The sequence below is a fragment of the Coloeus monedula genome (assembly GCF_965178545.1).
Source record: "Coloeus monedula genome assembly, chromosome: 1".
NCBI lineage: Eukaryota > Metazoa > Chordata > Aves > Passeriformes > Corvidae > Coloeus > Coloeus monedula.
Genome location: NC_138781.1, coordinates 128,062,422 through 128,077,013, shown reverse-complemented (window position 1 = coordinate 128,077,013; position 14,592 = coordinate 128,062,422).

Here is a 14,592-nt window from a genome sequence, read left to right as displayed (position 1 = left end):
TACACAGATTCCTCAAACTTATCTTTAACAGGACGTTGAACTGAATCATGTTGAACTGAATCATCTCTCAAAACACCCATTTCTTCCCAATGGTTGTCTAACTAAAGTGCTCAAACAACTGCAACAGACATCTAGAGTTAGGTGAGTTGAATGACAAATGACTCCCCAAAATCTGAGAAGAGAGCTGAAGGTGGAGAGCCTGGATGGAGACCCAGCTCCTGTCCTTTCCACTGGAGCAAGTTCTCAAAACTGAAAATATACCATACAGCACAACTGCTACAGCTTATGAATACCAGAAAAAATACCCTTTATCTATTAAAGAAAAATTAAAAATATTTTAATGTTCTAGTTCAATAATTAATGTTTTCACCAACTTAAAATATATTTCAGAGGGTGTAAGCTTCAAGAAGAGTCAGCCAACTTCACAAAAATGGCCATGTGTGAAATCATAAAATGATACATTATACCAATTGAGGATTAATAGAATCAGACTTAAAAATCAAACTAAAAATAAGCTAGATAAAGAACATTCCTCTGAAAGCAACAAAGCTAATATTAAGTTACTATACCTAAATGTGGGACAGTTTTCCTGCATGGTCTTGCCTGCATCCCTGGTTTGTCAATGTGCACCCAAAATCCCCAAGATCAAAGGACAGGACTATAATTTTCTTTAGAAGGTGCACCAAGCACACAGGTTCTTTTCCTGGCTGATACCTTCTCTGGCCTGACAACAGAAATGCAAGTATGCAGAAGACACAGGTCACTTCCCCACCTTGCTGGGACACTGTTCAGGTGCATCTCCTGGGGCCAAGACTGTGATGCACATACACACAGTGCAGACACAGTCGCAGGAACAGCTTGAAGTTAAGCTACCTTGTCAAAGCTACACTCTGTGTTAATAAAAAGGAGAAATCACAACAGATCTGTCAAATTTATCTCCAAAGACACATAAAAGTTGCTGCACTCCAAAGTTTCAGAGGTTTTTTTTAAACAATGCAGTAAAGATACACTTCTTTTTGTCTGATTAAGGAGAAAAAGCAGCTGTGAACTGTACTTGCTACAGATTAAATGCCCTGACAACACCTAAAATTGATTAATCTTCTAGATAACATTGCTTTAACGTGACACGTGAGAAAATATCTAAGGTGACAGTCCACTTTTGATAAGTGATTTCTGTTAATAAATTGGCATTTAAAACACATTAGTATTTAAATACTCCTATCTGATTTACGAGAATGGCAGTAAGTCACTTCCTGTGAAAATTTAGTCCTTCGATTTCGAAAAAGAAGCAGTAGAAAAGACTGTCCTGATCAAAAAGAACAATTTGTTTAGGAATCTGGAAAGCTGAGTCAGTAGTAGCTGTATGCACGGAAGCGAAGATGGCTTCACTTAGGTGATGGAAAGGTCACTACTGGGTGTATGCTATTTATGTTAACGTAGATTACACATACAACAAAAAATCCATTTGAAAACTTTCAGAATCTGCAGGTGAGTGGAAAAATAGGGGTAACATGATTTTCCTTTTAAGGTGGTGTAAGGTCTAGAGTCAAAGTCTAGCAGTTGTAGTGTCTGATAGCTATACCTATCAAAAACATAATAGCCAAACCAAGGAGAATAGCAGTGTTGGCTGTTTGAAGTGAAAGTCCTGCTTGGTCTAAGAAAGATGGCACTTCTTGCTAAAACTTGGGCTTGCCTGGGCTTTTGAGTAAGGACAACTCTGGACAATACTGGAACTTCTTTGTTACACTTACTTTTTTTTTTTTACATAGAATAAATGCTAGGGATAGGAAACACAATAGATATTTTCCAGTTGAAGACTGATGTGACTTGTCTCATTTGATCTACATAGTGTTCTTGGAAAAAAAAAAGAAACAAAACTACAGTGTTGTCTACTGTTATCTTGAAAGGAACAGTTTAAAAAGATGTGGAAAACCCACAGTTCCTAGGAAGTGTGGCAGAAGTAATTACTTTGGGAACCCAAAATACTCAGAATCATTGAATACTAAAAATACTAAATACTAAAAAGACATGAAGACACAATCTTTTCTGTAATCAGTTTGATTCACATAAGTGAAGTCACACTTTCCATTATTTAGGAGAGAAAAACAAAGAGAAGACTCAAAGGTGAAACTGGATACTGGGCTATTTGCTAATTTCCAAGACTGAAGAGAATTAAAATTACTAAAGTAATATTGTAGCAGATTGCTGTATTATATTGTTTTGAAGTGCAAGAAGAAAAAGAAAAGGAAAAAAAGAAAATGGAAAAAAAGATAAATAAGAAATGTTATTCCTAGTGTTATTTTCTGAAAGGGATCTGAATATTAAACACAGTCAAGAAAGAAGAGATACAGGAGAGAACTAAATGACTGGGTATTTGTATAACATCTATTAGCAAGTTTTATGAATCCAAAAGGAGGAATTGTATTAATACTACTACGAACATGAGGAATCTTGAATACATTCTTAATCCTTTACTTCAAAGTTCTCAGGAGATGATCGAGTTGAACTTTCTTCTCAATGCAGGTCACATCAGGTTGCTAAAGGCTTAAAACAGCCATATCCAAAAATACTTTGAAGAATGGAGACTGCCTAACCTCTCAAGGCATTCTGTTTTCCTACTGGACCTGGTGTCCCCTGGTTCTCCCAGGGGGAATTTTTCTCCTTACATAGCCTGAAATACTTTTATTTCAACTTACGTCCACAGTCTCCTGTCCTCCTACCTGCACCACAGTGAAAGCCCATCTTTTCACAAACGGCCTTGAGGTACCAGAGGCTGCTGTGAGGGTCTCTCCCACAAAGCCATCTCTAGGCTGGAACGACTCTGGTCCATCACCTTCTCCTCAACTGGGCAGGTGCATCAGCCCCTTACGATCTTGGTGGCCCTACACTGAACTTTCTTCAGTTAATCCATTTATTTCCTCAAAGAAAGAAGGGGGCAAGTGGACAAGGAAAGGAAGTAAAAATTTCCCTCAGCCCTGCTAAAACAGCCCAGGATGCTGTTGGCCCTCTTCTGAGATTCACTGCTGGCTCATGCTCTGCTTGCTGTCTACCAAGACTCTTTAGTTCTTCACAGCAGAGTTTTTCCCAGCTAGTCCTCTAATTCTCTCCCCAGTATAGGATTGTTCTCCAGTTGTTTCACAGTGTCACAATTCTCAGTTAAATATTTTTTCCCTAAGAACCACAACAGCTTTCTAGCCTGCCCAGGCTAAATTACTAGCATTAATAGCATTCCCTGTTTTTCAGGTGTATACGTAAATAAAATTACCGTGATGGACTTGGTTTGAAAAGATTGACTTAGCTGTCTCAAACAGCTGTAATTAAAATACTGCCATATCTGTTAATTTAGCCAGAATAAGAAGCCAGCCAATCACTTCCACGAGTACTTCTGGACTCATTTCCTAAAGCCAGCAGAACTCATCTACACCTCCTGCTATCTATCATTCACCTGACAGTGAATGGCATTTCTGCTTCTATCTGCACGAGGAGGGGAGTTAAAAGCTGCCATTACAGCCAGAATTAAGGAGCACAAATGGCTTGCCAGCCATGTTCAGGGCACGAGAATGTAGATCTTACTGAAGGAGACTAGAAGGAGTTGGCTTGCCCATCTCAGGGAAGTGAAAAGTGAGAGGGAGTTTATTCTACAAATAAATCATGCTCTGTAAGCTACATAGGGGAAAAAATTATTTAGACAATAAAACGATTCTGCTGTTCGAACAAAGGCATAAATTTGAGGCTGGCAAGTGGAAAGCTTCTAAGGGTTATGGTACTGCAACAAACCTCTTCCATTTGGGCAGCAGAGGTGAGGAACCTAACTGGTTTTAAGACATGGAGAGAAATATATGAAAGGTATTACATGGGTTGGTGATGTCAGCCAAATTGGTGATTCAGGAGATCTCTTCTAGTCTTACTGTGCTGAACATTTGCATCATGACTATTTTTTTATAAAGTGGCCAGTGAAAAATATCAAGTGTATTATTCTAATTAAAAATTAAAGAAATATAAATGACAGAAAGTTAACCTCATTGTGATAAGCAATTAACAGAATTATGCTGTGATTGAAGCTGGTGCATAATTAACAACTGCTGTAAATGATGTTATCCATCTAATTTGCCCAGATTGGAATAGCATTATTCTTAAGCATGTTTAGCAAGTTCTGTGGTAATATGCACTTGAATGAAGTGCTCTTTACTAATGTGTTCAAATTCACAAAGCTGTTACTAGAATTGCAAATAAGGTATACACCAGCATCATTTCCTCTGCCCATTACTGTCTCTTCTTTGAACTATCCTTGACAGAAAATCAAATTATAACAAGTCCAAAAGATGTTTGCACAAATTGAGCTAAAGTAGTGTTATTAAACATGAAAAATGTGCAAAAAAACCGTCATGATGAACCAAGTGGGACTGAATTCAAAACACAAGCTGCTGCTGAGTAGAAAGGAACAAGAATCATGGAGCTCACCAGGGGACAGAGGAAAACACTCAAGGTAGAATTCACTTAACAAGTGGAAAAGGGAAGAATATTTTTTCAAGTGGTCTGTATTTAAGGCCCAGAACTGAAGAACCTCTGATCATTCAAAGTCAAATGAAATCAGTCGAAAAAACCATCAGCTCTCAGGTATAAGGTCTTCATGGTCAATACATATTGGAGTTGTAAAGTTCTTAATTAGCTGACTAAAGCAGACCAATTAAAAAAAAGAAAGAAGTAACAAGTGGCTCACAAGTCTTCCATTCAACTTTTCCCAGAAGGATATTGAAAAATATGAACTGGAGAAAGTAATAGAATATGATGAGGAACAATTGCCTAATGAGGAGCACACTCAGCCTTGGGTGGACAAAACAATGATATTATTCAGCAAAAAAATTTGGGGTGTGCATACCTTCCACCGACCTACCACCAGCACCAGCTTTTCCAATTTAATAGGTATTTATATGGCTTTCAGAAGCACATGATCTTTACAACTGATTCATCTCTAAATGGCCATCAATTTCTGAGTGAGAGGCATGTTGAAATAGGACAGGAAATTAGTCTCTAGCAAGCAAGGAGGTTAGTGAAGCATGCAGCAAAACTTTACTTACATTCAAAAAAGAAAACAACAAAGTACAGACACTTCAGTTCTTCATACACAGGTAAGGAAAGGCTGATTTCCTAGGCTGAGTTTCCATTCTCATATCTATGTAATACCTGCAGCCAATAAGAGTAAAATAAATGCTAAGCTACCTGCAATGCAAACCAACTATGCTCCTAAATAAAATTCGTATTTGGAGTATAAAGGTTGAGAATACAGTGCTTTCATTCAAGGTATAAAGGCATTTCTGAAGATTAAAGAAAATTCTTAAGTCATTGGACAACATTGATGTCAGATTTTCTTCCACTCATACAGGAAAAAAGCATAGAATTTATACAATGTCTTGAAATACTACCTGGAAGGATTACATATAGGGAATAGAAGACAAAATGGTTTTTAAGACTGCGGTTCTGTTGACATAGAAGCATATGAATAAAAGATCCCCTGCTCTTTGGATGACTAATGTTTAGGTAAACTGGGTAAACTACATAGTAAAACAGGATTCGTAGTAGAAAAACCTGAAAGAAAAACTATTTTAATTTGACTACGTGCACAGCACCTCAAAAAGGATAAAGACATGAAAGAAACAAAGGGACATTTTGTAGTAACCTTGAGAACTACTTTACAACTCTTGCAGCCTTGCTGACTTTTCTTGGGTGGGGTGAACCGCACTTTTAAATGCTAAGCTTTAGCTAGGCAGGCACTACCTATTTATTGCTTTATATATATTTATTTCAATGTTGCCTTTTAATTCTATATATTCTTATGAATGTGTAGTCTATGCATTTATGAGCAACTGTTAAATCCAAACAAAATATGCACTGGTCACTCATAAAGTTCTGAAAGACAATTTGCTTTCAGCACCCCAAATATAACCTCATGCTATTAAGTTCGAAATAAAAGCATGTCATCTTTAGGTTTTCGTATTTCAAAAATATCCACTTGCTTCAGCAACATTCTTTGCTTTGCCTTTCACATTACTTGAAACCTTTTGGGTAATACATACTACTTTCCCTTGGAAGAAACTGACACACAGAAAATCACTTCTAAACACTAGGGATGAAACTAGCTCCCCTTATTTAGATACAACAGGACTTTAGACAAGAACAGGGATTCTTACTGTCTAAACTGTAAGTCTGCTGAGGTACTACATTATTTATTGATCTTGTAAACTGCAGTGAATGCACAATAGAAAGCAGTAAAATTATTAGCCCATCAGTACTTTCTGTCCTCAGAAGTGATACTGTTACACCAGCATGCCAGATTGATTCTGGCATTATCATATATTAGAGTATTTTATTCAATAGTTAAACATATAAAAAATTAATTCTTCTCTGTATTTTCATGTATAGCCCCTGGATCAGGAATATACCATTTGGCTAACAGTGGAGGAAAAAAACAATACTTGAAATGACACAGCCTCTCCCACTGGGATCACTATAAAGGCACATAGAAATCATCAGGGGTACTAAAGTGAGGATGAAGCCTAGATATGGATCTGTTCTTGAGGTCCCTCTGTGCCTCTCTCCCTACCCTCACTCATCTTTGCAAGGCAAATTAGTCTCGCCATCATCCATGATGAGAAGTTGGATTCTCTACAGGAAGCACACACTTTTCTATGTACCTCTTTTAGTTCTACATTTTCAGACCTCCCTTACACACCTAATTCTACAGTCATTAGTAGGGCAATAAAAGGACATAAAATGAGCAAAGAGCAATAAAGCAATCATATTCCAGCATGTTTATTTAGTGTGGTCCTTAATGACAGAGACCTTCGCACCCACTGAAACCTGGAGCTACTACTAATTCTCCTCTGCCTCAAATCCATGGTTATTATTACTTTCAGACTTATGTCCAATGTTTTAAAGCCTGCTTCACATGAACAGTGCAAAAATATAAAACCTCACAGAAAGAAAAATCAGTTTTAAGGGGGAAAAGAAAGCTTTTCAAATTCAGCCCAAATCTACTTGCATGTAAGACAGATACAAAGAAAAATTTCCATAGCTGCACTGATGTTGTGTTAAAACATATTAATTTGTTCCTTATCCTTTGAGTGTACTGTCCAAACTAGCTGGAAATATCAAATGGTATTTTTGTGGCTATTGTTATTAGACTATAGACATATGCTTAGTTGTAAGAAAGGTATTTAAAATCCAACTATATACTTGTGAATCTGATGACAAATCAGACTTTCTCTCCCCAAAATACTTAACAATCAGTCAAATTAAAGTTGTACTAACTATAGCATACTGTGATTAGTGATTAGTTCTACAACTCTGTCTATGTCAATCTAAAATCTGTTGCATTGCTTGTTCTTCTCTTGCTGTCTCCATCTTCCCTAGACTTTTCTAGGTTTTACTGCAGATTTCAGCAGTGGTTTGTTTCTCTGCATTGAGCTCTGGGTATCTGTCATCTTTGAAACTGGAATGAGATGCACAAATGTGGAAGCCTGGCCATAAAGTAGCAACTAGTCAGAACACATAAGTGATGTGACCCAGATATGCTGCATTAATATTGTAAGCAAAACATACAACAGGCCATGTTTGCACAAGCAAGTGCATACAATATATAGAAAATGTATATAGATTGCCAAAATTATACAAAAAGCATGCTCTACTTAGAAAAGTTGGTCAAAAACTACTCAGGAAAAAATTTCCTTTTTCATTTGAATTTTCAGGTGTCCAAACAGTATCCTACTGTGCAAAACAATGGTTTGCTGAAATAAAAGCATAATAAAAAAGAGCTATGTGTTGAATTATTTTAGTGAGCTAGGATCCAAAGTAAAGCACTATGATAAATCACATAATTTTGCTTAAAAGCAGGGGGAAACAAAACATGGACACATGGAGAAAAAAAGAAGAAAAAAATAATGGGAGTAAACCAAAACACAAAATAAAGTAGTGCCTCTTTCAGAATGATTGAATCTTCCTTAATCCGTATTTTATTCTCTGCTACATAATTTTACACTCTTGACAAAGTGTCAGGCAGTTGGAAGAGGGTTGGAAAAACATATGTAGCTTTTTGTCAACTTTATGCCTCCCTAAATTTAGAAGACATTTTTAAATAAAGAAGCTAAAAATAAATCACAAGATAGTGTCAATAATGTGGTCTGAATTATCCAGCAATAAAAAATATGAAAACATTTTAATATATTTTAATAGAATTTTCATAACATAAATAATAGCAACAAGACAACTGGCAACTAAAAAGTGATTTGTAGCTGACTTACACAGATGACCTTTTAAAAAAACCCTACACTGACTATATATACTGTGGCTTGTTTACCTACATGTTTAAACTATTCTAAAAACTTGCAGTTAAAATGTAGCCAACATGTACTTTACCTAATCTTAATAGCAAAACCTGGCACTGAGGTCTTGGATAAGCAAATAGAGTCACACTAATAGTTACAATTTTAGTTTCCAGAATGAAAATCAATACCAATTTACCTGGATACTGTAAATTAACAAAATATATAGAAAAATTAATGTCTACAAATTTAAATTACAATTTTATTTTCAACAAATATATACATACAAATATATATATAGAGCATGCTTTTGTGTATATAGGGTATTATGCAATTTGACATATTTAGATAGGGTCCTGTTTCAATGCAATCCCATTATCTTTAAGGAAAAGTGCTCATAAGTTAGAAGTTACAGCATATGCACTTTTATAAATATAGCAGGTTTAAATGTGTAATTTCTAAGAAGAAAATTTCCAGAATTTTGTAAACATTCACCATATTCATTCTTTAGTCATTACAGTAACATCATCAAAAAGACCTGACAAGAATGGTAACTACTAGGCTAAGTCAAAACTTTGGCTAATATATACACTTTCTGAAAAAGCACCTACAAAACAATGACAGTGAAAAATGAAAAACAAGGGATCAAGCAAGTTGTCAAAATAAAGAAAATGTTAGTTAATTGAAGTATGAAAAAATGTTAATTAAAGTTAAAAAAGGTTCCTTAAAACTTTAGCAAATTAGAAATTTTCTATCTCTAACAATAGTTAGATGCAACACTGAAACCAAGGTTCATGTTTACATCCACTTCTTCCAATTCATTGCCTCTTCTCTACCCAATAGCATTTAAGGCCCAGAGCTGCAGTACAGTGCCTTACACCAGGCCAACCAGCCAACAAGATTAACCTTTTTTATTTTTGGGAACCTGTGACTAGTGAAGAGCAGAATGATCAAACAGCTTTTTTTCAATCTCTGGATGAGATTAATCATGTCTCACCTTACAAGTCACTCAAGTCCCTGAAATTTTTCATTCTGCTACCCTTTCTTGCCAGTCCTCTTGTTCCTTACTCTTTACAGTCTTATTAAGCTTTTATTTTCCTGAGTTAATGAACAGAGACTTTTACCTCTCACTCTGACAAGTTCATTGCTGAAATCATTGTTCATCAGAAATATGTAAAAGAAAATGGTATTAATTCTATGAAAAATGTTAGTAGATCGATGCTTTATCAAGCCACTCTTCTTGATTTTCCAACATATCTACATCAAGCTAAACAAATACGATCACACAATAAACTCACAATATTTAACTGAATGTAGTCATAAAGTATACCATTCAGTAACCAAATCCACACACAAAATGTGCAAATTATTACAGAGCAGCACTACATCTCAAACTATAACAACATGTACTATCTCCCAGGTAGTACTAAGGGACAAAGGACACAATCCCTTTTAGTCTTAAAAAAACATGTATCATTTAGGATAAGTCTTTCAAACAAGCTGATGAAGAAAGCTATCTGGAACTCATAGTAAAAAGTAGAATTAGAAAAGACAAATTTGAACCTAGAAATAAACATAAGTCTAGAAATAGAAGCTCACATGAGTCTGAGGACAATCTTCAGATGATGGCTGGAATGCAAGTCTGATAAAAGATAATCAAATTTTAGTCAGACCAAGAAAATAACATTTTCAGGGGTTTTATGCCATAAAAAGGAAGCTCAGCAATTGTTTTATGCCACAAAAATATTTATTAATTTGTTTATAGGCTCACAATAATTTTAGCAGAAACAGTCTGTTTTGGAAGACATGGTACAGAAAACATTGAGCCAACCAGTATCAAGTCTTTAGAAAATTAAGTGAGATGAGATGAGATGAGATGAGATGAGATGAGATGAGATGAGACAAACAGAAACAAGAAGAAACACTGAGATATACCACTCTGCTCATGTTCCTTTTGCAGAGAACATTCTGACCCGACCACTTCTAAACACTGAAGGTGGTAAACAAAGAGATCATAGGCCTGCTTACAACTCATCTTCTCAAAAAAATATCAGTGGGCAAAATGAAATGAGAAGTATCAACAAAACACAAATCAGCAGAAGATCAAATATGCCCACAAAAAAGAGCTGTGGAGATTTTTCAAAAGTATTCAGGCACCTTAAGATGTAAATCGGCAGTTAGAGAACCCATGGTTCTTGATAATGGCTGGCCTCACCCTACTAGGAACCAGCATGCTGAAAAATATCCTCAACTGAAAGAATAAAAAAGGGAAGGAAGAACAGGATCTCTGGCATTCAGAAGAGGCTTAATAAGAGCACGTATCTAGTGCAGCAACTTCTCCCACCCAAAATTTCCTCCTACACACACACGCACACACACACATAGCAACAATATTCATTGTACCACCATTCTCAAAAGAAAAGATAACTAGCAACCACAGCCATTTATCTTCCTTTTTGCTTGCAGACAAGATGATCAGTTTACAGACACCACATAAGATAGGTAGAATGTATTTTAAATAGACATCTAATTGCAATTTTTTGATGCACGAAAATCTGACCCTAGTCTTTAATTTTCTCTAGAGTAGCATGATGATAAGAGTTTGTATTTCCTAGAAATAAATGCATTATAAATTCTAGTAACTGAAAAAACTTAGATAATTTTAAATATTACCAGGTATTAATTTAAACCATTTTCCCCCCAAAACTGATTTCCATGTATCTAAACTGCATGTGACTTTACTATCAGCCATATTCTGATATACTAAAACAACACAGCCAGTAACAATTGAGAAAACACATTAGACATAGCACTTACTTTGTCATGAAATTCTAGATGAGTTAATGATAGATAATGGCCTACAATTCATGTGTGACTTATTTTAGCAAATCTCACTGATATAGCAATTCAAGCACGTTGCATCAAAGCTGCACTAACTATAATCAAAGGGACTTGCAGAAAAATCAGCAGAAATTACAAAACACTTAATGGAAAAGAAAGTGGCATGCTTAAAAGTCCCAGTGTTGACTGCTTTAACACATCTGTTTTATCAGGATTTCCAGTGCAGAGTTTGTGGAGAAAAGAACTAAAGTGTCTGTTCTCTTTAGTACCCTGCTCCTCACCCAAAACAAATGAAATAGTTACAAAATCCTGCCCAGTATCACTGTGATGGCTGCCATCTTGACTGACACTAAGGTGAGGTGTAAAGGGTATCTTTGCAAGCTCTCTTTCAACTTTTGAAGTGGGTTACCAAGTCCACATCCAATACCTAAGATGTGGGTACACATTAGATGTAACCCGCAGCAGCGGGTTTGCAGTAATGACAACCTTTGCAACCTCATGTATCGATTCCTTTCAGTAAGTCCTCATGGATGTGTTGAAGAACAGTAGTCCCAGGATTATCTGTCTATCTGAACAAGTCTATGTGTGACTTAGTTAGCAATTTCCTTTCAGTACAAAAGCTAACTTTAAGCCTAATCCTAGCCCTGCCCTTTGTTTTCTATTAAACAATCATTAATCCAGGAAAAATCTTCCATCTTAACCCATAGTAGCTTTGTTTCCTTACGTGTTTTTTTGAGGAAATTTGCCAAAGGCTTCTCGGAACATTAACTATGCTGTGACAATGTCTAAAACCACAACCAGAAAGCACTGAAAGGTCCTGAGCCTGACATAACCCAGCTTTGCTACATCTTGCATTGGGATGAGGTCTGGAAGGGCACTGGCAGCCTTGCTTCCCTTTCATTAACCCTGCTGGCAGGAGAAGAGCTATGGTATTTGCTTGCTCTCCCAAGGCTGGACAATCAGAGACCAGGACACAAGGAGCACACACCACGAGGACATTCACTGAGCACACCTATGTCAATAACATATCTCTATCCTTGCACCTAGTGATTCTTATGCAGTGTGCACTCTTCCTGCAAAAATTCTTTGTATCAGACTTTCTTTTTTACTGAGCTCAGACTGTAGTTCCACAGATTTCATCTGCAACCCTTTTTAGAAATAAATAAAAAGATAATTTTAAAAATGGCATAGTATTTATCATTTTCCATAGTCCTTTGATATGTGACAGACACAGACTAGTGAGACAGATTAGTAAATACAAACTGTAACAAGATAGCTGAAATAATAATACCTTCAAATACCTTCGTACTTGTGAACAGCATGAAAGTAAAGCCAGCTTCACCAGTACTATGTGCAAGAACTTAATAGGGAAAAGTTGAACAGCTGAGCATTTAAAATAGAGCAAGAAGAGTCCTGGTTGCCTGTCTCTCGCAGCCCTTCACACGGCTGCTGTGCCACCACAGGAAATCATGTCACTACAGGTCACCCCAAATGACCCCCAGCCACCTTGGGCTCTCAATGGCCGCTCACTTGCTGCAGTCACTGCCAAACAGACCAGTCATAATGGATTCACCTAAAATTTAAAAATAAAAAAAATCTGCTTTACTAAAGCAAAGTGAACTAAAAATACACATGCAAAAGCCCCAAACAGATCCTAGAGAACTTGAAACATCTTTTTCGATCAAAAATATAAATAAAAATACAGGTGACATATAATCAGGAAGAAAAGTCATTGCAGTAAGATTTTTCTTAAGAGATCTGGGAAAACTAGGCTATTTCCACAACAAAATATAGCCTGAAGCATAAATTTTACCATTACTTACTTTTCTCAATTATCTTCCTTCACCTAGTAGAAATACAAATTTGTGTAACTGCATAAATACAAAGATTCTTTGTGTGATCATATTGCCAGAGTATATGCTTTTTATTAATAATGAGCAGATATAACAATTATCCAAAGCTAAATTACCGGTTTTACTTTGTATTACCTTTCCATCCTTTTCAACAAAAAACCATAGGAACAAGATAAATGTCTTTGCCCTTCTGCTACTGTTTCAGTGTCAATCTAAAGATTTAGGACTGTTTTGAATCAGGTTTTATATACTGGAGTTTGAAACAATGTAGTTAATTCACACATATAAAGATGGACCCTCTTCAAAAACATTATCTTTGGAAGTAATGGCCACTTCTCAATAGGAAAAATGTAGTTTAAAGAGACTAAACCAGTTCATACTACCTTATTTGCAAGAGCTCCCCTATGAAAAATGTGCATCAAAATTTAACACACCATTTTTTGCAGGACCAGACATAACTTTCACCAGAAGAAAATTATCTGTAAGAGCATGTGTGACAGTGCCCTCTGGTGAGAATGTGCCTGAGAATATGCTTGCCTTGTAAGGGTAAAGAGATTTTATTGGCACAGCCAATAAGCAATCAGACGATTTTGCAAACTGAATTATGGCAACACTTTTCAAAACCAGCAATGAAGCAAGTTAGGTTTTTTGAGATTATAATTACTTTATACTCATTTTAAATGGAAAACATTTATGCTCATTTTTTAAAACACAACCTTGTATGATGAAAGAGACAGTAGCCTTGACTAAGTGAAGATTTATGAGTGCTGTAGACAGTATACCTACTTTTATGGCTGAGAAAGCAATAGATCCTAAGCAAACATTGATAAGTCCTCTATTCTTCTGAGAAGTATCCACCCACCAAGTGTCCTGACATTGGAAAGCCCCACAGCTTTGATAAGAATGGAGACCAGCTAACTGAAGAAAATAACTTAATTTCTTAGTCAAAGACATTAATCAAATGTGTTGTGGGCAAGGGCTGCATCTCCCTTCATTATTGAACAATGACCACCACATTTTCAACCCTACTGAAATGTGACAATCCTAATGAAATATATAATGTAATATATTTGCCCCATAAAATACATGTATATGCACCTATGTATATGTATGCACAGAAAATTAAGTTAAAATTTTGGACAGACTTGTCATTGAACCAAGGAGTAACATTCTACTTTCAAAAGGTTTAACTGTCACACACACCAGAAGATACTTCATAAAAAATAGAGTTGATACAGAGTGATACAGAGTTGATAGAGTTGCAGTGGTGGTCAATGCCTGAAAATACCATTCTGGTCGAACTTATTACCTATTTGTGATGAAACCAAAAGTAGCTTTACCGTGACTGTCATGGTCCTTCACCAGTACCTCCCAATTATCCCGTCTGCTGTCTTTGAAACTACCATGGCATTACTTTTAGCCTCCTGAACTCCTGCAACCTGAACTGTGGCAGTATTCTCCTAAGGGCAGGAAGACTTAGAGAAGATACTAAAGCTGTTTGTAATGATGGTATTTACATTGCATAAGAATGAGAATATGACCGCAATGGAATTATTACTCCAGTCAATTTCTCCAACTCT